We start from the raw sequence: 25505 nt of genomic DNA, 5'->3' as shown, positions 1-25505 counted from the left end.
GTAGAAAATTATGAATCCCCTCCCTCCCCAATTAAATCCTTCACACTTAAAATACTTAGAATTCGGGTACTTTCTAAAATCACGTGTTTCAAATGCGAAGCAAGCCACATCGGTGGGGCCAAAAGACGTCTCAAAAATCGATTGGGCAACCACGTAAACGCTAATCGTAATGCGGACTTTAGTTCGGCTATTTCTGACCATGTATGGCATCAGGAATACCATATAAACCTCCTAGAAGCAAATATCATCGAATATGAGAAATACCAACAATGTCGACGTTGACTAGAAGCGTTCATATCAAATGCGAGAGACAATTAATTAACAGAGAGATAGAGGTACTCGCATTCATCCGGTCTCTGAATCGTTATTACTCCGAAGCGACAACATCCGATGGAAAGAAAGAAGGGGGGAAGGGAATGCGGCGAACAAACACATGGAAAATTGAATATGATAATAAGGACTATGACACGAAACGGTACTCAATTTTTTTTTTTTTTTTTTTTGATTTGGTAGTTGTTGGCGCATCGGCTTCTGTGGCCATATTGCACCTCCCAAGGTTTTTGCAGTACTTTGATCCAAGCCCGAGGCGGGAATCGAACCCGTGACCTTTGGGTTGCCGGGCAGGTACTTGACCCACTCGGCTAGCCCGGTCGGCCACGGTACTCAAGGCCAACCACATGACTTTGCAGTGATATTAGAGTAACATTACTGTATTAATATTTAAATACTTACCAGGCATGAAAGTTATCGGCTGAAGAAGACAATATTTAATTGTCGAAAGCGTCCATATATATATATATATATATATATATATGAGGGACGTTTGAAAAGTTCGTGGTCTGAGTACGAAGGGTTGTTTGAGGAGCTTATTAATATGTTTCTTTTCAACAAAGTCCATCTTGGAGTCAATATATTGACTCCAAAGAGGGGGGGGGTATGTTGTCAATACTTTGCAGTCCACCATATACCCAACGACAGCGATGTCATTGCTGCAATGGATGCATTCCTGGAGGCTCAAGAGAAAACTTTCTCCGCAGCTGAAATCAATGCATTGCAGCATTGATGGCATAAGAATGTTAACCAGGTAGTTTTTCAAACTAGGAAATATGTGAGAGTCCGATAGTGATGGATCAGATGAAGACAGGAGATAGTCCAAGATTTCAAAGCCGCACTCGTGCAGTGCAGCCATGGCAATGACAGATTTGTGAGCAAGCGCGTTGTCCTCGTGGAACAAGACTCCTTTGCTGAGTTTTCTCGGTATTTGATGATTTTACGCAAACGCCTCACAAGGTCTCCGTAATATGCTCCTGTGACTGTCTGGCATTTCTAAAGGTAATCCACTAGCAACGCTCCATCAGCATCCTAAAACCCATGTCGTCACCTTGTCAGCAGAAGGAATCGACTTAGCTTCTATTATTCCCTAAATTTTATATCTGTGTTCCCGGTTCTTGACTTTCCTGCCAGTAAAAATATACCACCCACGTTCACTTTTCTGATTCCATTCAGGGCCTTATGCACCTCAGATTTCCTAATCCCATAATCTTCTAAGTTACAAGCTTTACGGAATGAACCTTTTAAACCATTCTTCCTATGGACACTGATTGGTGTCTCTCACCAATCTGATTGCCCTTATTTGAACTTTCTGTAAAAAGTATCTCTTTTGGATGCAGCCTTCAGACTTGAATACATTATCTCAAATGCAGCGTTGTCATCAGAGGAACAGAGTATACAGAGGAACAATGACATCCTCTTTACTTTCAAAAATCTTATAAATCATGGACAGGACATCATTTGCTTTCCCAACTGTCTCTTTACACTGCATGGAAAAAAAATTCATACCTGGTTGTATCGTAAACCCTAAGTCTTTTTTTTTCTCTTGAAACACTTAATCCACTCCACCCAGCTTATAAGTAACCGCTGGATGTACTCCAGATGCATTTTCCTTTGAACAATGGTTTTCAACCTATGTTCTGCGAAACTCTGCAGAGGACTCGAGGGTTCGGTAATTTTTTTATTATTATCATTGATTTTTTAAATTTAATTTGTATACATATAAATTGCTGTTTTTAAAGATACTAGGGTTCTATGAAAAAGGATGAAAGCACTTATTTAGAATAATAATTGTTTAGTATATATGGGTGCTGTAACATAGTCCAATCTTAGAATCTTTCATCTGAACATTTTGGAAGATAAATATATTCAATTAAAATATACAAAAACACACACACCGAGTAAACTTAGACTCTTAAAAAGTTCTTTAAGAAGAAACAAAATCGTAGTTACAAATTGTCTCGTTTAGTAGCTTTTAAAGAATTTGGTGAATCCCTTTTCCTATCACCTTAAACAGTAAACGCTAGAACATAATATAATTTTCTTATTACATAAAAAAGTATCAGTAAATTAATAAGAGGGGTTTACCTCAATATAGTACGTGGAACACTTCCGTATGATACCCTCCAGAAATTAAAACGGAAAAAACGAAAAAATCGACAACTTACCGGTACATTAAAGTATAATACAAATAATTAAATAATTAAAGTAAAATATAAATAATTAAATAATCAATTTAACACAATTCAAAATCAATTTAAAACAATTAAAATTCAAATTAACGCAATTAAAAGAATCTAACGAAAATATTCAAAACGATTTTCCTTCCTGAAGCTGACAATGCTTTTCGACCGACTGTCGTGATCACAGGAATGAAAATTACCGAATCAGGCTAAACCTGCAACTTAAATAGTGATTATGTGTCTTCGCGCATGCGCGTAAAGGTCCACGCATCGGAGATCAAATATGGCCGCCGAACATTAACAGAATTCTCGTGTAATTTTATTAATTTACTAATATCTCTTATTAATTTACTTTTAATTTACTCCTCTTATTAATTTACTAATATTATTATCAACGTAGAACATATTGAGTATTACAGCTCTGATTCATACTACATAAAAAAGTATCGTAAGTAAAGAGAGACGTCTTTGCTTCTAATTATTGCCCATGAAAATTCCAGTTATAAATACAATAGATGTAGTGCACAATTCAACCTCTTTTCCTTTTGCTGCTTTGAGCATTAACAGAAATGGCCACAGACCATTTCATTAATCGGTACGTACATCTAAAATAAACGTCGGCCCAGAGATGGCAAACACGGTTCACATTCCGTGCTCGAGTCCATTAGACTCGATCACAATTACACGTACCGCTAATCGATAACGAGAGACCGAATAGACAACGGAACAAACAAGAAAATAAAACTGCTTCGTGTCATGTAATTGGTATATGTCGAGTCTAAAAGAAACGAAGATTTTTAAAACAAACTAATGCGGTTAAGGGCGACACGAATATTCAGTCAGGGCCAGGAGAAATAAGTAATCAGGAAGAACATACCGAAGCTAGAGAATTCTTATCAGGCCTATTAAAATACTGACAATTAAAACAAACATTTGTGGGCAGGGTACATTCGCTAATAATCATCCACTTTAAGTTCATCCTCAAAAGGAAACACAATGGGCAGATATTCCAATACCTGCTGTGCCAGTTAAGGCACAGTTTAAGGTACAGTTAAGAAATGTAAACCACCTGAAAGACCGATTCAAAAAGCGTTATGGGAGATTAATAGAGTGAAACATGAGTGACGAGTGGCCCGAAAAATATCAAACGGATGCTCAATATCTGGCCACAGTTTCCGGAGAACAGTGTGGTCAGTTTAGACGTAGACATTGCCTTTAAAAACCCATAGGGAAAACAAAATCCATGGTTGTAAGATCTGCTGACATCAGGGGCTAATCTACAGGAAGGAGTTCATACAGGTACGACCCCACTTCGTTAAAGAAGTGTGGCAGGATCCAGTTTTGTTGGCAAATCAGCTTTGGAATGTCTTGGATAGACAATTTCAGTTTCTGTTGATTCTGCAAAGAAGAATGGCTCGTAAACTTCTCCTTCCGATATTTATGCAAAGTTCCTTCCGATATTGATTAACATCGGGACTGTCCATTTCATGTTCGATTAACTCATTCGTCCAGAAAACAATTGTACCAACCAAGATTCGATGGATTACTCGGTGAGTACCATACCTTCCTTACTTAGATGAAACTGTCACTCGCTGCCACGACAGACATCGTGCCGACCGGGCTAGCCGGGTGGGTAAAGTGCCCACCCGGCAACCCAAAGGTCGCGGGTTCGATTCTCGCCTTGGATCAAAGTACTGCAAAATCCTTGGGAGGTGCATTATGGCCACAGAAGCCTATGCGCCAACAACTACCAAAAAAAAAAAAAAAAAGACAGACATCGTTCGTGGAAAGCTAATATACAGAACACCTCTTTCCCGGATGCTATTTTTCTATACTGAGGCTATAGCTTTACCCAGTAGCAGGAATGTACAGTAGGCTGCAACCTAGGTGCCAAACTGAAACTTTGAGTTGATCTTTCCAACTGGTATATATAACTGTACCTTAAATGAACTCTGGGGAATAAATATTAAAATTATAAAGATCACTTACAGACGCCCTACATATTTAGTTTTTCTCTTCGGAACGTAAATTTTATAAAATAATTATAAGGGGTGGGTAGTCATTTCGATGCACCGACTCCTTGACCATAGCCGGCTAATTCATGTACTATGCTAGTTAATATGATCTTTATTACAGATTAATGTCTCTATAAGTGCGTGTTCATGGACCGATAAGTCATAGGGAAGCCCTTCTCCCTCTTCTCGAGAATCGACTAAATAAGGTCTTGATTGAAGACTCTTCTTAAGAATTCCTCCGCCTTCCGACAGGATTTGGTTTCAGACCTCTCCAAAAGAAGTGGTGGCGAACTTACTATACAGTATAATAAATATAATTACGGAGGGTTGGTCGTATGGAGTTCTCGACTGATGGAAGGTTAGCTTAGGTCACAATACGTCTATTTGTAAATTGCGCATGTGCTCTAGAGATCGATATGTCTAGAACTTGATATTTATCAAGTAGACATATCGATCAATGTCATCAATGGGATTGAAATTGCCATACTTTTCGGCTTGAAAAGTGTGGTGGTTACTGGTAAAAATAATGGTGGCCAAATTACAAAAAACATTTCTGAAGCACACGGAGTGAACAGCATTAGGCAGGTGCAAAGTTGTTTACCCCCTGTGCTTCAGAAATGTTTTCTTTATATTTGGCCACCTTGACTCAACTGGTAAACAACGTTAAACATTGCACGTGTGTAACGTTGTTTACTACGTGCATTGATCTTCGTTAGGTAAAAGTCAGTGAAATAACAGACACAATTGAGTCAGAGTAAATCAACTAACAAAGAAGGTGACATTCTTAATTTAAAATGCAAAGATGTGCCCTTATTGATGCGTGGTGTAACACGCAAAGAACTGAAGTTGCAACAGGTTTTCTGGCCGAGTACATAAACACTCGCCCATGGACGATGCAGAATGATTGGAAAAGTCTTCCTCAGTATCGATCACTTTCACTCTCGTGCGTTGCCTGAACAACCTCGCGCGTCACGCACACGCTATCATTAACTTCCCGTATCTAAGTGATGTTTAGGAGCCAAGGTCACTCTGACTGTGAATAATGACAGACAAGAAAGTTTTATTGCCGGATTTGATAGTTATCTTGTTGGGTTTGTTTTACTTCGAATTAACAGCCTGTTTCCACGAAGAAACTTTAGATTGGATACACCGTTCCCGGATGAAGTGTTGTTATTTCCAACATAGGCTGTGTTTGAAAAAAAAAAAAAGCTTTCAGGGGCATCTACTCTATATTCCTGTTTGTTACTTGAATTTTAATAATAACGTGTTCGGCTGGAATGCGTTTCTGAGGTTCTTTCTTTCTTTCTAGGTGATCCTTAATTTTTTGCCGTTTTGTTTAAGAATCTAGCTGGAGAAAGCGCCTCTATGAACAAAGTGGAATGCAGATCCAACGTCCGCTTCCTACGATATGTGGTACGATCGTCTCTATGACGTTGTCAATGTTGTGGAAACGTTGACCCTGATATACCAGGGCTAGAACAAATGATGTCACGGACGACAATGTGAAGATGGTAGAAGAATTAGTCATGGGAGACCGCTGTTTAGCAATTTGTGAATTGAATCATATGGCCCGTCGGAGAGCTTTGGAAAACATCACACAAAGTTTCTGCTTAACACATCCCACGTTTTACTGTCATTTTTCCAGTAAATGTAAAGGCAGAACTGCGGTGAGAAACTTTTTACCACTTGCAATAATGATCAGAATGACCTCTGTTTCCGACTGCCTGCTGAAGTGGAGATCTGGATTCGCCATTTTGGCCGTGTGGCGTGGACATTCCACGGAAGAAAATAAGGGCTGGAAAGACGGTGCTGTAGGTTTTCTGGGATCATTTTGGTGTTATCTGAGATAATATCAAGATGATCTCGCAAAAGGGGAGTGCAGGGTGTAGAGTATGTTTAGTGTCAAACGGCACCAGGGGTTTCCCCCCATCACCGCGTAATATACATTGTGGGTGTGAAACAGAACACTGTCAATGCCAGAGGTTTAAAGGCGTGTGGATTTTGTACATGTGTAGTGTCGTGTACCGTTGTTCCTCTGGTCATTTAGCCGCTGGGCCCCTAATGGGACCCAACGTTGTCCACACTCTGCCCCGTGGACGCAGACCAAGTACACCAGCATTATAGTTATATACTCTGCCAGGTCCTTCCACCTAATTTCCTGAGATTTCAGTGGCTAGGACCTAAAATAATAAAATAAAGTAAAATAATAATAATAAAATAAATAAATAATACTAATAAAATTGGGGTAAACGCTCGAAGTTACGGTAATTAGGCCGAATCACCATTATCGTGATATGTATATTATTCCGACCTTATGTCCCATTTGCTCGCATCTACCAATTCAATAAAACAGCGAGGAAAGCTGATCACGACAATGCACTGCGCACATTTCATCATACGCTGCTGCTGCACTGATGGAAAGCCAATGCAGTTTCAACATTTTGTTGAATCCGTCATATTCTTGTGATTCTGTCCTTCAGATTTCTTCCTCCAGAAAGTGTTTTTCCTGATTATTCTGCGGCGATTTCTACGACTGTAATGGTTTCCAGAACAATAAAAAGTGTTCTACAAAAATGACTTTCGGAAATGTATCTATCATTAGCAGAAATGTGTCAATACCATCAATATTCTACAAATATTTTATGTTCACAGAGGCAAACATGGGCTTTTGATGAACCAATCCTATATTCACGCGCATTATATTCATGATTACCACTTCAGAAAAATTTTAAAGGAAACTTGCCAGTTTTTTAATTTGCGTGCTCGCAAATTAAGTTGAGCCGAGCCACAATTATTAGACATCGTAGAAGAACTGGTTCTGTGCACAACTTCAGAGCTTTACAGGGAGCGAGTTTCCACAGGGTAAAATTTTAAATAAAGATATTTCAGGCGTCAGTAGGCATTTCCAAGATATGCATTCAACAAGAGTCAAATCGGAGAATGAAACTATCAATTTTAGATGATATACTAAAATAGGCACTGTATTTTTCGGTTGCTTCATGGCTGTGTTTGTTTCAGAATAGAATTTATCGTAAAGCTGTGGTTATTGAAAGACAGACTCCAGATCTTTTCTTTATAGTTCACGTGTGCTTCCACTTTGAGAAGGATACGATATTCAGCCCTCACCGTGCCACAGTCCTAAAACGGTGGAGCGTTTTAGGACTGTGGTTATTTGTATTTTCATGAGCCAAAAGAAAGGATTTTCAGTTCGTGCATTAGAAGCAAGTAAACCAATGAATTTTTTTATGTTTGTTCATATAGAACATGTATGAGGAGAAGCAACTAATCAACAAGCAAATATATCACATCTGCAAATTAAATGTATTTTATAGGCTGTTTGCATAATTTTGAAGATAAAACCAGAGATTTCAGTGAGGAAGAGAATGATTTTTTTAACTTAGGCCTTTTTCGTACTACGAGGAGAAATGTTACAAAGATTTGCAAAATATTCTAAATTGAGTACTGAAATTTTGAAATGGATCAGGGCTCCTGTTCCAAATTTATAGTAATATTTCTATAAAGTAAAGTGCAGCTATTATCAACCCACTGCAGGATGGAAACCTCCTCAACAATTCATACTGAGAGAAAAATGGACCATAATCTGCCACGCTGGTCCAGTGCGGGTTGGCAGATCGACCGTATTCAGCAGTCAGGGGCTTGAACCCCGGTCTACTCAAAGAGCGTGTGCTACTGCACTCCCACTCGGCTACGGAGGCCTTTCTATAGGGAATGCTATAAAATCGGAATTTAACTTAGAACCATCCCAGGGGCCAACAGAATATATATTTAAAATTTGGTAGCAATCCGCATTTTTCTTATCGATTAATGCGAACGCATGCTTTCATTTATGTTAATTATTATTATTATTATTATTTTTTTTTGTTTGGGGAGGGGGAAGGAAACGGGAGCTGTGAATCGTAACTGGACCTCAAATTTTCCCAAGTACCAACCAACAGAACATAGTTTGAAAATTTGGCATCGATCCGACATTACACGAAATATACTTTCATTTGTATGAACATTTTTATGTGGGGGAGGGAGGAAGCAGCAGAAGCTATGATTGATTTTAAAAGCTTTCCAGGGGCCAATGAAATGTACGCTGAAAATGTGATATCGATTGAATTCTTTTCTGACGACAGACCAGACGTAAATACACACTCGAAATAGAAACCAATAAACAAATTAATTTTCTCAATCTCACCATATATAAAACAGGTACTAAAGTAGGAACTAAGATCTATAGAAAACATACACACAGGGAAATTCCTACATTTTACATCACACCACCCTTTCAACATAAAAAAATCCGTTCTCCATAACCAAATCTACAACGCCATTAAATTCAACACCTCACAAGACGACCTATCCAATGAGTTACAATATCTCACAAAAAAAAAACATTCATAGCCAGAAATTACCCTCCAAAATTAATCCAACATACCATTTCCATCGCAAAAAATAATATCAATAACTCCATAAAACACATCATAAATAGAAAAACACGTCTTGTCCTTCCTTATCATAGTAATCTTGCAGGACAATTTCGATGAATATTTGTAGGTACAGACATCACTCTTATTTTTTCCACTTATAACAAACTCGGATCACTTTTCAATAAATATAAAGAAACACATAATATCCAACAAGCGAAATGAATAATATTATTTATTTAATAAAATGTCAACACAATTGTAACGCCTGTTACATTGGTAATACCACAACTAAATTCGGTTCAACCCAATCATCCAATACCAGAGCATACTATCATTACAATAGCTTCAGAACTGGACAATCTAGCACTGAACTTACTTTACATGCCCACTCCAACAACCGTACTCCCTTAGTTGACTCAGTTATTACCATATTAAAATTAAAAATCAGTTACAAAATTTTACAATTCGGAGCCCTCATTATAGAATGGTTTCGTCACCACTCCGATCTAAATATTATAAATGCGAAACTTCCCTTCAATCTTTCTCCGGTTTGGAATCTAACCAATCTGAGATTCCCGCAAGTAACAAAGTGCATCACGGGATTACAAAATTCTTCTTAAATACAGTACGCGTTCCCTTTTTCATTTAACTTGCCAACTGAAGACGTTTTTTAACGAAAGTCCTTCGTTACGACTTTTGGCTTATCCACTATTTAGAGATTCCCAATTTAACCCAATGTAATGACAACCAAGGACGGAGTTAGTGCACTTCTACTTCCTTGCGCATATTTTAATCCCGTTTCCATCATAATTTACCCACCCCTTAATTTAAGAACCAATCACCTTAAAGTGAGTCACCTCTTGCCATTCAAACCATAACAATTGCAGATCGATCAAGGTGAGTACTGAAAAATTAACCCCTTGCTATTTTTTGAATTTAGTAATAATAACACTACATACATTTGGTCAGAAAAATTCAGGCGAGAGTGGACACAAATGGAGCTTTATTGACATTCTGCATCCCAGTTTTCAATCAACCTGTCAACTAGTTCTTTGTAATTAATTTTCACTCTTAATGTTACCAAGAAAGTCATTGTACAAGGCTAAATGACCGCCAAGACATTTCGCACGCATCAGTCATTTTGTCTTTCAGTTCTTGTGAAGCCAACATTTGCTTAATTTGTAGATCAATAAATATGCTACCTTTCACTTCTGCATCAGACAATTTTATTTCGGAAACAGATTGTATATGTTGAAGATGTCATCTTGAGGATCAATACTTTTACAAATTTTTTGTCCAGTCGCAGGCTGATATGGGGTGGTGGAAGCAAGACTGTTTTTTGGAACCTAGAGTTGTTTACTACATCGTGTGCGCCAGGCTGCAACTCAGTTCTGGCAGACCATGCTCTTCTTCTGTAAGTGCAGACTAATACTGCACCGCCCAGAGACAGAGGAGGAGAGGAACTCAGTGAAACCAACTTGCAAACACAGAATAGACATCCTGGTATATGAACTTCTGTTTATCTCCATTTCATGGTGTTTCCTTTATGTATGTGTTTGTGGTTAGGCTGATTCCTAATATGGAATACTCGATGAAATTGTGATATCTGCCACTCTCACCCACGTAAATTTGCGAATAGTATTCGACCCAAAACTAAGGTTTTAAGCTCATGTAGACAGGTTCACGTCCAGAACAGCCTCTCTTCGATGGCCAGATAAACAGCAATTAATCTATGTCAAGGATCTTCAAATAATTAGGAAATTCATTAGAACTGTAATTTCCTCTCCACTCCTCTATGCCACTGAAGTGTAGCATCAGCAGCTACTACAATGAAGAATCCAATCATCGCTGCAGAATTCTGGCTCCTTAAATGGGCTAACCAGAAAGTCTGCCTCCCACGAGGGGACAGAACTACTTCACTGGGGATGCAGCGACTACCTGATATTTAAATACAACGACTGGTAGCCACAGTTAAAATGATCATGGGCCAAATCTCAACACCATGCATTTGAGATTCGTGTTACTAGCGAATACCCAAGCCAGAACTTCGGTCAACCCCGATGCTCTGCTCGAAGCATCAGAGACTTCATATCTCAGATTGCTTCCTCCCAAATCGAATGCTAACAGCACCTCGATGAAGACTTGAATACGTTTTGCACGAATAAAACCTATAGGAAAGAGGTCTTTGCAGCTGGCTCGAATTGCAGAAGCCAATAAGAACAAGCTGGTGCTCCTGTCCACACCGTCTGCCAAGCTCACCTGTACTTCGATAAAATTAGTTCGCTACGTGCGGGGGCTTAGTACACACACCCATGCTTCTGTAAACAAGAGCGCATCGATGCGTAAGCACAGTGGAAGTTGAATGTTATTCATGTATATTTATATATATTGTAAATATAACCTTACGTGATGTAGCATGTAAATTATAGTTAGGCTAATACTTGAGTCATGTGAGAAATCATGCTACATGTTTTTAATTTTTACTTTGTTATATCGTTATGTACATAATCAATTATTTAATGCTGATGTGAGACCCTAGCCGTTTGCCGTGACGAGACAGCTGCAACTTTAATTACATTTATCTACATTGCACTCATCTAGTTAAAATAAAGATTCTCTCTCTTTCTCTCCTCTAACGGGTGCTTCACATTTCCGTAGTCTTTTGTAATATGCATAGAATGCGTAACAGGAATCAATGGATGTATAGTCACATTGAATATTTTTTGAAGACTTAATGTACACGGCATAATGTTATCGGTGAAATTAACTGTATAATGTCGGTGTAAATACACCATAGTTTGCCCATAAATTTAACTACATAAGTAGTGTAACGGCATCGTTTGATTTTAAATCAAAAATCAAACGATGCCGTTACACTACTTATGTAGTTAAATTTATGGGTAAACTATGGTGTACTTACACTGATATTATATAGTCACATTGAATGGATTTATATTCACATTGTGAAGCAACGCAGCTTCCAAACTTTGATTTAAACTGTCTACGAAAGGATGTATCCTTCTAGATTGTGACTAACACTCAGGGATGAGCCGTCCCAAGGGTGAAAGGGGTGCACTGCACCCGGGCGCCAACGTTCAAGGGGCGCCTGAAAACCTGAAACTGACATACACATATGAAGAAAATTTTAAAGGGGAGCGCCAAATTTCAGTTGGCACCGGGGCGCCACATACCCTAAAAACGTTCCTGCAATCAAAACAGCACAGAGATTCTGCAACAGTGCAAAAATGTGCATCAGGCTGCATGCTTTTTTTTGTACATGGAATTCTCTCTTAAACGAAATGTGAGGAGCTCTGCCTTGGATTTCATTAAACACAAGTCTCTCATCCAATTCTTGTTGATTAGGGAAATGGGACACTTTAGTTGAATAGGCTTCTGATATATAACTATAAATATTCTGTTCACTAGATTCATTAACCAATTCTGAATACCAATCATTAATCAATTACCAATCCGCCTTCCAGAGAAGGAGGATTGGTAATTGGCAGGTGTTCACCCTGTGACACTGAAGTAACAGAGGATGACATGTTGGGATGCACTAGAGCATTTTGATTCGCACACTTTTTAACCTTTGATATATTAAATCCATCTCCACCATACATTTAGGATGGTTTGTGAGCTCTCTTCATATTCGAGGTGTGGCAAAAGGCATACACTTTCAACTACAGGAAATCATCCTCCTCTAATGTTGACGTGCAAGTACCACGTCAGATGAGGTGCCCACAACTTGTCTTAATCACTCCCAGTAATTCTAAAATAAACTTCATATGCACTGCACAAGTTTTTCATTACATATGAAGTGTTACATTCTACCCGCTTAGGATCTATACAATATCTACAAACATGACAGAATTAGTCTTGTGGGTAACTTACTCCTTTGTTTGTTAGACATAGCAAACTGCAAAAAAAAAAAAAAAAAAAAAACACCATAACCATTCAGAACACAAAATATATTTAAGAAACAATTAAATAATAAGCATTTTTTGTTACATAGTGTACCGTAGTGATTCTTAGCTTTCATCAGAGTAAACATCATTTACTTCTTCTGATAAATATATTATTTATTCCTGAAAAAAAAACATTAATTTACATAAGAAATAAGCTCTAAATCTAAATTGTGGTATGAATACATAAATTATAATACGTGTTGCAGTAATACATTTGGATTTGTCATGCTAAATCACATCAGGACGTCAAATTTCATCAAAAATTTAAGCAGTTATGTTTAAAAAAATAAAACTTATTTTTAAAAGTTTTAAAATGTTTATAAAGAGAAACTAACCACGGTTGTAACTTAACTTTTTGGAACTAGTATATTTTATTTCTGAAGCACAGTTAACGAAAGAAACGGGCCAATACTACCTCTGGCTGTGTAGAGAAGTATTTTTGGCAGGACAACTAAACCAGATCACCAGAGTCTGATACTGAGAGCGTGATTAACGCAGAGTTGGACGATTCATGCCTTTTTTTAATCAATGGGAGACTAAAAGACTGTACTTAAGTACCTCCTTGATTGCGCAAACCTGTTTCGGCAACCCAGCCTTCCGTTAATACGAAAGGGGAACTTTTAATATCGTCGTACGCATCCTCGAGTTTCGAAATATTTTCATAAACTACAACTCGTAATGAATTTGCCACACTAATATCTAGTGTAACTCTCGGCCAGCCTTGAACTTGCCTTAGAGACATCCCTTGTGTAATAGAAAAGGTTATTTTTAATGCTTGTTCTGTTAATAACTAGGTACTCTCAATATAAGAGAAAAGTAAATAAGAAATATATTTTCAAAGATACGCTCATGTTTTTGTAGTGCAACCGCTTCTTTAACTTCCGAAGAATTATTTCTTAAAAGTATAAATTTTAGAAAGAGCTTTCATTATATTGACGTATTTGCATTTCAAAGCAAACAAGTAATCATTTGTAGATGATCAGCGTCAGGAACTTTTTTATTTGTAGGGCTTTCGCAGTTGAATATAAAATGTTGAATTCACTTATTTGTGCTATCATCAAAATAAATACATGGAACTGTTCTAAGAAAGCTGATAAAAGTTTTCCAAAGTGACTAGTTTTCTATATTTCCATTTCTAGTGTGATATCTGAAGGACATCACATAGGTTGCGAACTTTTTTAAATGAAAGCTGTGAACGTTGACCAGTCATGGTGTCCATTCTAAAGACAACGAATGAGGAACTTGTGATTATAACTGAAATGAAACTAAAAAATTATTCCTTATTTTGATTTCCTCTGGCTTCTCATTAAATGTAATTTGCATCTCAATATACCCGTGGTTGTGCAGAGCTGATCTACCTTTCATCCCGTCTTCCGTGAAAAATATAGTGGTTTGCCACTTATCAACTGGAGATGTAGGGGTTCGATTCCCGTCTGTGACTGGGGAATTTGTAAAGTTTTCTTCAATCAAGGCTGTAGTTAACTGATTTCAGGCGGAGGAAGTAGGGTACCTTACTTCATGAGTTATTCAGGATTTTTTCCCACAACATGCAAATCGGAATACCCACTTGCACAGACATAACACAATGGCGCAATATGGTCTAAGCCGCTGATGCCCCTAACACCCAACTACAACATTTTATATTGTACATCCTGAACTGTCTATAACTGTGGAAAAGAAAGGATGTCGTCCTCAGTCGAGGGCGACTAACTCATTCAGGTTGTAAAAAAAAAAAAAAAAAAAAAAAGACCCATAAAAATTCCTGGCGTCATTGACGTGATTCGAACTCATGGCGCCTTCTTAGTTTCACTAGCTCATGAAGCACCAGTAAAAGCTTTTCTAATTCATGGCATTCGTTTACAGAAGGCAAAAAATTGCCTTCTGTAAACAGTTGCGTATAGAAAACAGTTGCGTATGAGTGAAGCGAGTTCCAAAATGATATTTATTCTGCAGATTTAGCAGACTTTTTACAAATTAAAGTGAATTTGTCTCACATAAAATGTCGATCAGTGCGTGGTAGTAACATAAGTACTATTCGTACATTTATAATGTAAGGTGACCATAATACAATATCTCAACCGGATGATTACCAAACTCTAATGTCAAATATTCGCTGCGAATTAACAGTTTATTACTGTTAATACACCATCATTCGTATTAAAATTAGAATACTGATCAATAACACAGTTATATAATCCAGGAAATGCGACTTATCTAAAATCATTGCAATTTAGTATCACTACACAGCAAGCTTCGTCACCGAAACTTACAGGCATGCATCCTATATCCGTAAGCTGAGGACCGCTTTCTCAATACAAGGGCACGACTATTCATATTCATTTATTTGCTTATTGACATTGCTAATACGTAGACTGCAATTTGTTTTAACCACAGGGTGACTGGGAAGTCGCTATCTACTTTTAAAATGCTGCTATGGAAGCATAAAATCGCATAGAATATTTATTCAAAATGTTTTTACTAAAGAATTTGAAGCCATTTAATATCCTATATTACAGTTCGTTTTTTGTTTGGTTTTAGGTAACTAATAACTGGACAGCTGAGTTTCATCGATAGATCAAAGACTGATTTTAATGTTACTGAAAAAAAAAAGTCAAATATCCAGAGAATTGCGATCAAAAAATACAGTTTGCCGAAATCAAACTCGGATGGATTGAAAACTGGAAAGCTTCTTAAAGAACATTATTTGATCAGATCAAGCCATGTTTTCCTTGGAGAGGTAAAAGACAGCAGCCATCGCTGGGGGACCACAAAATCTGCAGAAAATAGCGGAGAAGAACGAAATCCATCCCAAAGTGACAATGTCATGTCGACAGAATTTTCGGCCCACACATTTCCATAGCACTCAACACCTTTTCAAAAATAGGTAGTTTCTAATCACCCTAAAATACACGATTATACAGGGTGTCTCAAAAATACTGGTACAAACGTTTAGGGGAGGTAGGTAACATCTAAAGGAATGTGAATCGCATAGGAACCCATAACCGGAAACGTCACGGGAAAGTAGTAGCAGAGGCACAAAAAGCAGAAATGATACAAGACAGTGATTAGTGGTAAACATTTATTTGACATAATATTAACAATGGAGTACGAGACGGATGCATTTCACGATGTTACAACAGATGCTCCAAGGTTCCACCATGAGACGCGATGCATGCGTGACACCAACACAGCATGGATTGGCGGACACGGTCGAACACACCTGGAGTTTCTTTGACAGTAGCAGCAGCGCAGACGAGTCTCGCCACGAGATCTATTTCCGTCTCCACAGGCGATTCATACACGATAGATTTGAGCCCCCCCCCCCAACAGAAAGAAATCAAGGCTCGATAAATCAGGTGAGTGTGGGGGCCAGGCAACGGATTCACCACGGCCAATCCATCGATGCCCAAAACGCCTGTTCAAATGGTCACGAACACACCTTCCATAATGGGCAGGCGTCACGTTGAAACCAAATGTTGCGTCTCACATTTGCTGGAACATCATCAAGTAACCCTGGTAGAACTTGTTCAAGAAAAATTCGATATTTAGCGGAGTTTGCGGGATGGTAACAGGTATGGGCCGACTAAGCAGTCACCGACCATACCTGCCCACACATTTCTTGTGAAGCAATGTTGTGCCGCATGGGGCCGCACACGGTGTGGATTGTCGTGAGCCCACACATGAGCATTGTGCTGATTGAATAAGCCTTCCCGAGTTAAATAAGCCTCATCCGTGAACCAAACATAGGCTGGAAAATTCAAGTCTTGAACACTTTCTTGAAGAAACCACTGCACAAAAGCCACACGTGCAGGATGATCTTGGGGGGACAGTAACTGAACCCTTTGGAGATGAAAGGGATGTAAGGAATCGTCGTGCCAGACACGCTGTACACTGCAACGAGACACTCCTAAGGCAGAGGCAACGGCACGTGTGCTGGTAGTAGGATTATTCTGGACGCCATTCAACACACTTTCTTCCATGGTGGGAGTTCGCGTCGAACGTGGTCTGCCCGCACTACTCCTGTTACCTCTAAATGACCCATAATCGCACAAATTTTGATGCACACGCGCAAACAAATGGTGGTCCGGTACATGTCTGTTTGGGAAGCGTTCTCCATAAATTCGTTGAGCGGCTCGTCCATTGCCGTCTGCTAATCCATACACTAGGTGCACGTCTGCCAGCAAACAGTTCGTATATCGATGAATGCTCTTCGTGCGGCGACTACTGCTTGAATGAGTATACCAGAAATTTTCCCTCTCGCGAACTGATGAACAGCGCCGTCTACCGACTTACGGTGACGTTTCCGGTTATGGGTTCCTACGCGATTCACATTCCTTTAGATGTTACCTACCTCCTCTAAACGTTTGTACCAATATTTTTGAGACACCCTGTATATACACAACTACTTGCACTAAACACAGTATTTTTTTTTTAATGCCAAGAAGTTGTTGATTACATATTTGGACGACTACTAATAATTTATACATACATGTGAAAAATGCATATTAATCACTTATGGTAGAAATAACTCTTCTGATATAACTCTTCTAATATAACTCTTCTGATATAACCCTTACTTTTTTTTTTCTCCAAAAGTAAGAGTTATATCAGAAATGGCCAATGTATGAGAATCAAAAAAAAAAAAAAAAAAAGAGTAAACGTTGGAATTCGCGTCCAACCGTAAATTTTTTTATCATATTCGTGTATTACTACAAAACAATCTCATACTTGGTCCTGTACGCAGACTTCGTATTTTCTTGAAAATCTTCCCAATTACTTAAATTATACGAATTTGTACTTTTTCTTAATGTTACAAAACTGCAGTTAGCAGCAATTAATTTTAGACTCGGTATCACTCTACTCATATTAATACATCAGAGCAGATGCGCGCTAAAGTTGTTAAACTGTTATAGGATGGAAGGACAAATTACTTTTAAAATTTTATATATATATACATAAATTTTCGTATACAGTAAACTGTGAAAAATCCTGCGCATTTTACAAAAAAAGAAAAAAAATCATTTTAAAATCCAGAAATATTAAGAAAGCAATCAGGGATTTGTTTTAAGAATCTATGAAAAGAGAGAGAAAAAAATAGTGACATTTTTCCCTTTAAAAATTTTTTAAAGTACTGTTTTGTCGGGTTCGAGCTCGTCACCACCAAATACGGAGGATGCGGAAAAGGTCAGGGAATGACCACCGCATATTCCCGGGGCAATATGGCCTTAGTTGCTAATGCTCCTAAAAATCAAAATAACAAACAAACAAACAAACTGTTTTGTCCTTTAAATTTTGCTCGATGCAAAAACAGTTTAAACTGCATACCGTGCAATGGGTTTTAATTCTCGTAATAGAACCAACTTGACTTTCCTCTGGTATTGCACTACTTTTAAGCAGTAGACCTCGACAAAAGATTACTTGGCTATCTGCTTAAAAGGTAAGTCTACTACGACAGCCTTTAACAGGGCCAACTGGTCCTTCACCAGATAGTAGGTAGTCAGCACGTCAAGAGCAGACAAAACAATTGTAAAGAAGTTGCTCGATGTGAGCTGTCATGCAGTATACGAAATCGAAGTTTTCAAAATTGTAGTATAGCTAAAGCTATCTGTTTATCTGAGTTTTTTCACTGGAGACCACCGCTAACTTATCGCCAACTGCTCTGGAAAATTACAGCTATGCAGCTAGTAAAAGCAAAATGCATGAAATGCATAAAAGTAAAAGCAAAATGTGACACAGCACATGCATGAGCTGGTGACCGGTTTGACGTCACGACAGAACAGTCGAGGACAAAGAGAAACAGAAAACACCCAATGTTTTGTAGAGCTGGAAAAAAATATATGCTTCATTAAATCTATGGTTAATCTCTTCCATAAACAGCGACTTACAGACGCGCACCTAAAATAGATTTAATTCCACACAACCATGGTTTTTTTCCTTCTATTATAACTATTCATATATCCCGTAAATGCATTTACTACAGCAGGGAGAAAAATAATTGGCGGCTCAAGGTCACTCACATAGCTTCCCACTCTTGTTAACGCATGGAAAAGAAGCCTAGTTAGTGCATAACCTTGACTGCCTGTTGCTTTATTTCTCTACTATAGTTATAATGGCGACCAAACGAAATTCGGTGATCGAGAAATTAACTGAATTCTACAGTACATTTTAAAAGCAAAATGTCATCTAAACTGATAAAGACTGCTTCGTTATAATAATTATTTGCCAAGATTAATATTTAATTTTTTCTTTAAAGAAAAAATTCTTTGATTCATTGATATTCTGACAACATTTGTAGCGGTCATGTTTAATGCCATTTGTTCACATTTAACAAATTGAACTGTTATTTACATTTTAACCGATCGGAAGTTCAGTTGTTATTCCTTAACCGATATTAATATTCATATTATATTAATTTAAATGTGCTTCTCCAAAACTGCTCATTTGGCATACCTCTTTAAAATCTAGCATCTCTTAACCCTCGACGGTGCCGGATTTTAAACAATTTATTGTACAGTATAATAAAGATGATCTAAAAGCCAACAGATTACCTTTATTGCTACAAACCGCCTTGTTAATTTGGGATGAACACATCAAATAATGAATAACAAACTTAACAAATTATTACAATAAATATTCCCTTGTACACATGAGGATTTCCTATACATTTCATTAAGGATCACATGCAAAACAGTTCTCTCTTTCACCTTTTAAATATTAATCAAAAGGAGTTTGATCCTCGTATTTTGTTTACATGATTCTATGAAGCAAAATGTACAAAACCAGATGAGTTTTGCACACCTTGTTTTGCCTGTTAATTTTTGCATTTATAGCAAAACAAAATAAAAATGGAAGCAGTTAGTCAAAAAAAAAAAAATTCAAGAGGACATTAGCATACACCAAAGTCTGGAATCATTATGAACAAGCAAAAAAGTGAACGAAATAATCCTATAAACTCTCGTCGCCGATAGGAGGCATTTTTTTGTGTGTGTTCCCAGCGTGATCGAGTCAGTCGGTCTCAGATGCCTTTTTTTTTTCTCTCAACGCAAAACACGCGTTTTTTTTTTTTTTTTTTTTCGCCCTCACACACGTAGTTCAGAGAAACCGGCATTTCATAAATTGTAACATAATATGCTCTAAAGAGCCTTCTCAGGCGGTTCACTCATGTAGAACTACACTAGTCATATGGCTATCTCGGAGTAAAAAGGGAATATCAATTCCATTTTATACTCAAAGAAGGGAGAGATATTGATACTCACAAACGAATATTTAAATATCAAAACAGAGAATCCAGCATAACTGTACATAAAAAATTGAAATAAATTCAAATGTAATAATTTACAATTCTGACATTTTCAAACTCTGGTTTTGCACAATTACATATTTAATATGTTCACAAAAACGGGTGTTCACCGGAATAAAAAGTTGACAATATTCATTCCTTACGAATATTGTCAATTTTGATGGTCGGCTAATTTCGATATGTATGAAGACTACCACTTTTAATCTGCAGAAGTTAAATGATCTAAAAGATTTAAATATAATTAAAAGAAGTAAAAAATAATGTAAATAAAAGAAGCAAAACAATTTAAAAATAAAAATATTATTACGCATATTTATCTGTGTGAACAAATGTATATACATTTTTGCAGACTGTAAATATATTTTAAAGATACATTTTAATTAATATTAGTCCAATAGAAAGGGCACACATCAAGTTTAAAAAGAAAAAAGAAAAAAAAAAAAAAAGATTCTCTGTTCGATACGGCCGCCATTTTGGCCTTTACAAAATTGACGTCCTTTGGGCACAGAGCGATACACAACAAAGCATAATTCCTCATGAATGTTCTCAAATTCTCTAATTATTAACTGCTAAAGCTCCAGCAGAGACTTGTGCGTATTACCAAACACTTTTATCTTTTATTCACAACAAAAAGTAATTACAGGATGTTAAATCCTGGGAGTGCGGAGTGTCCATTCAATGGGACCTCACTGTCCGATCAGTCGACCTTGGAACTTTTCGTTTAACAATTCGCGGACAGTTTTTGCATAGCGAGCTGATGTTCCATCCTACATAAAAAGCAATGCTAAAATTTGAATTTGTATTGCATTAATGGAACCCAAGTAGCTTTCGCTCGTGCGCTCAAAGAAAAAAGGTCGTAGAACACCTCCTGCACAAATTCCAGCTCACGCTGTCAAGCCAGCTGTACAAATTCCAGCCCAAACTGTTAAGCCAGGAGCGTTTAAATCCTTGTTCAAAATGCAAGGAGTTGTTTAGAGAGTAAAAACACAGTATGGCGATTAACAGTTCCATGTAATATAAATGTAGCTTCGTCAGTCCACAAAACAACGTCAGCAATATGTGGATCTTCTTTATTTTGTAACAATCATGGCTAAAAACCATTCGGCAAATTCCAATCTTTTATCTGTGTCGTCTTCATTAAAACTTGTGGCAACATGGGATGATAAACCTTGATTTCTTGAAATCAAGCTCTATTTAAGCTTGATTTAGGTATTTTAAGTTACAAACTTTGCTTTATTTGAGATTTTATCCGAATTCTTTCGATATCCTCTGTTACTAGTTTCAAAATTAGCAGATGTCTTTGATATACAACGTCTACCATGTTTTGGTAGATTGTGCACTTTCACACTTTAAACTTCTTCACCAATTGCTTTGTGGTCTATATACTGCGGGCAGTTCATGTCCAAAACCTTCTTGAACATGGATGAAACTTCTACAGCACCTTCATATTCTGAATGCCACTTTATAATTTGTCCTCTCGTTGTAAAGTACTTTTCCTATGTTCAAATTATTCTGGAACAATAAAAAAATATTATACGCTGTTTTTCAAATAGCTTATACATATTTGCATCAGAAGTTATTCGAAATATTTCCTTACTTACGGATCACTCAATTAACAGCGACATCTAATCTGATGAGGGTAAACAAACGGAACTTAACCAAATTTTACTCCATGAAAGTCATACTGTTTTATTTATTTATTTTTTTGGATTGTACATAGCTTGTTCAAAAGGAGTTTTTACTTTTGGTGATGAAAAAAATAAAAATTAGTGAAAGACCCTGTAGGGGAAAAAAAAAACAGCCACTAAAGAAAAAATAATCCTTTGAAGCAACGGTGGGAACTAAATTCTCTGTCCTTCAACTTAGAGTATTTTAAATTATATTTTTGGAATTCAGTTTTTTCCCCTTTTCTAATCAACAGCAGCGCTTGTATAATGGATTTAATAGTTCCGGCCTGAACTGTTAAATTTATTTCTACTCTTGCGCTAACTACTAAATTCATTTGTAGCCTTCTCTAGTCTGTGTGTTATTTATTTATTTTTGGCTGCATGCCTTGGCACTAATAAAAGGGCTGTGGACTGAATTCACAGGAAAGGAATTTTGAGCTCCAATCAGCAAGGGTGCACAGAGACAGAACATGAAAGATTGAATTTCTCAGACTAGTTAGCAAACTATCCGATCTGAGAAAAACTACAAGGATATCACACGACTGGAAAAAGAGGATGTGTCCGCTATAAGTAAGCATATATACACGGTCGAGTGCTAGGTCTATCTTAAAATGATTAAACCGAAAATTTACTCGCAATTATTCAAACAATATATTTCGTTTTGTTCCCCGCTATTTAAACCGAATTTATAGCTCTTCCTCTGTTCTGCATTTGGCTTAAGCCAGTAATTCTCGGAAAAGCGCATAACTTGTTTCCGATGCATTGGGATGGAAGGGAGGAGGCGTGTATTCAGGTGGAATTAATAATATTGAGGATATCACAAGCTAGCAGCCAGGGTGTAACTACCGAGGTGTAGGAGGGGGGGGGGGGGGGAGGATATGGTCCTGCCCGAGCCTACGCTCCGCTAGAAGTAACAACACCGTACCCCATAATTATAACTTGCACTTGAGCCCCGCTTCAATCCTGCTTACACAACTACTTTAGCAGAATTTCCTGCTGTTTGATGCCAGGTGGACTATGGATGGATGGATCACTTGGCATCATAGTCAGAAAAGTACAGGGTGATTAAAAATTTGCGCCATTCAAAATGAAAGAGTAAATTTGTCTCATTTTGGTAACCATACGCAATTCTTACAGAAGCAGATCAGTGGCAACACTGTATACGTCCGCATGCGAAACAGTGATTGTAAGTGTTCTATACCAGCTTGTTCGTGACGAAGCCATCATAACATATCTGCTGTCTCAACGTGTTTATAGCTGAACAATACTTTTTGTCCAATACTGTACGTGACCGCCAAAACCGAATTTCAGGAAAAACACTCTGATTTACCAGTACGAAATAAATCAGCAATTTCAATGGTGATGGACGGTGGATGGACACTCTTCATTGCTATGCTAAGCGTAGAAAATTTTTAAGTGATGAAAATACTCATTTTTTTTCATGAAACATCCAAAAGTTGGAGTGTTTTTTTTCAATGAAGTCATAGTGTATGATTTTATGTCGCCAATTATTGGGCCTCTCATTAATTGCTGATATTTGGGTGGCACAAATTTTGAATCACTCTGTACTATATAACCACGTAGCCGAGTGGTCAGGAACGCGAGTGCAGTGGCACACGCTCTTTGAGTGGACCGTGGTTCATGCCCGTGACTGCTAAATACGATTAACATTTGTATTGATTGATGTCTTGTAAACTCCACTGACCTGGTGGTCGTGCAGGAGTATAAACAAGAATTTTTTTCGTTAGTCACACGTGACAACAGAAACCTGATCTACAATTCTGTAGATGGAATTCAGCCTGTAACCACTGTCTGTAAACTATATTCATCATATATATCCTTATATATATACGTACTGTTTTCTAAATACCGGTAATTTCATTTAAATCTGAATTTAAGTTAAATTTTAAATATTGTAACTAACCTTTTACTAAAATAAACAACATTTTTACAGCATTTACGCTCAGCGCTAAATTTATTACTCTGAGCAGTGCCTTTTCAAAAATCTGAAATAAAAGATTAACGCATCCTTCTCCATTCCAGTGATAAAATCATCCATCGTATCACATTAACACAAACGTGGGAACTTGCAAAATATATAAAACTTTTCTAACCGCACAGTGTTTTTCGTGCCATTTTAAATGTTTTCAATATAAATTTCTATGTTTAACAAAAAAAAAAAAAAAAGGGGGGGGGGAAAGAAAGAAAATCTTTTCTTATAGGAAAACAGATCACATGCTGAGGTCACCTATACGTATCGGTGATCCAAGCGCATGCTTACATGAAACTGTTACATTAGTCTACATATCACTTCCTAATTTTAACACGAATAAAAATAGTAACATGTTGCGCCTAAATGGCTATTAATTTAACCACACTGAATCCCGAAATTAAGTAAATGAACAGTGTAATTTTTATGATGAAATCCAATTCACCGTTCTTCGAATATAAATACTACTTAAATTCGGTAAATCCTTCCACTACCAAATGGACACGACTATTGACTAACTACAGACGAGCAAAATTCAGGCCTAACACTAAATGAGATCGTCACATTAACTTACTTGGCTGGAAGCCTAATCTCCATTAACCTTCTCCATCGTCAAGGAATTTCCCTGCAAGCGAAACAGAATGGAAAAGCGGCGACGGTGCTGCTAACGGCCAAACGAGAAACGATCTCATTCAAGAACGATACACTTTTCTCCCTCACAAACAGACACACACGCTCTGTAACAACACGGTCTTACTTCTGCGCACCTCTCACGCGCTCTGTCAGATGATCTCATTCGTATTCTGTTCATTGCACGTGGAGCAGTTCACTACAAGTAATGGGTGTGCAGGAAGAGGAAGAGACCGAGAGAGAAAGAGAAGGAGACTAGAACGAAACATGACATTTACGGCTTCAGATGTTTCCAAGAATTCTTAATCTATGTGTTTGGATTACCGAAAAGGACGTATGCAAGTGATGAAGTCTGAGTGAACACGTAATTGGGAGGCTATATTTATACGTGTTACCTTGACTTGCATTTTGAAATCGTTAGTCAAAATATACTGGATTGGGCTACACCTATCGAATATTATTTAGTCACCCATAAATCTAACTTCTGAGACTGTAGAGATAGAAAGAAGAAGAAAAAAAAAAAGTGAAAATACATTTTTACTTTCCTGAAGATCGTTTATCGCGAAAGGCTTCAACGCTGTTTCTTAGCAGGTGTAATCGTAATGGGCAAAAGTTTCTCGAGTTTTATAACGCTTTTAATTTCATTTTTCCAGAACTGAAAGATTTCTGGGCTATTAGGGTCGAATGAATCAGAAATAACGTAAAAATATATTTTTTTATTTGATAGAGGCAATATCATTTCACTGCTGTCTTTTTTAACAGGAATCGCAAACTTCTCCAATGCTCACTCAGTTTCTGAAGTAAACACCCATGCAGATTGGTAAGTAGAACGAGAAGAGAAGTTTCGAACTCCAACGTCGAAAATTCTCTTCTCATTCTCCTTGGAATAGTCCATTATTACTATTAATTAATTTACACATTAAATCGCAGCAAAATTAGAAAAACATTGCAGTTTTTGCACTGACTTTAAAATAGAATTTTTTTTTGTGGTA

The 25505-nt window shown here is 37.4% G+C and overlaps 1 protein-coding gene across 1 annotated transcript in view; it reads right to left on the bottom strand.

The window, feature by feature from the left end:
- Positions 1–24619, bottom strand: part of LOC150084837 (1-phosphatidylinositol 4,5-bisphosphate phosphodiesterase-like) — a 314913-nt gene extending 290294 nt beyond the window's left edge. The window contains exon 1 of the mRNA XM_090376641.1: positions 24458–24619. The gene's annotated coding sequence lies outside the window, so the exon portion shown is untranslated. The remainder of the gene's footprint in view (positions 1–24457) is intronic.
- Between the last annotated feature and the right edge of the window lie 886 nt (positions 24620–25505).

Source organism: Mastigoproctus giganteus, chromosome 6 (genome assembly GCF_048544385.1).
Source record: "Mastigoproctus giganteus isolate SK-2022 chromosome 6, ASM4854438v1, whole genome shotgun sequence".
In the NCBI taxonomy this organism is placed as follows: domain Eukaryota; kingdom Metazoa; phylum Arthropoda; class Arachnida; order Uropygi; family Thelyphonidae; genus Mastigoproctus; species Mastigoproctus giganteus.
Note: the sequence above shows the minus strand (reverse complement) of the source record. Positions and strands in the feature narration are given on the sequence as shown.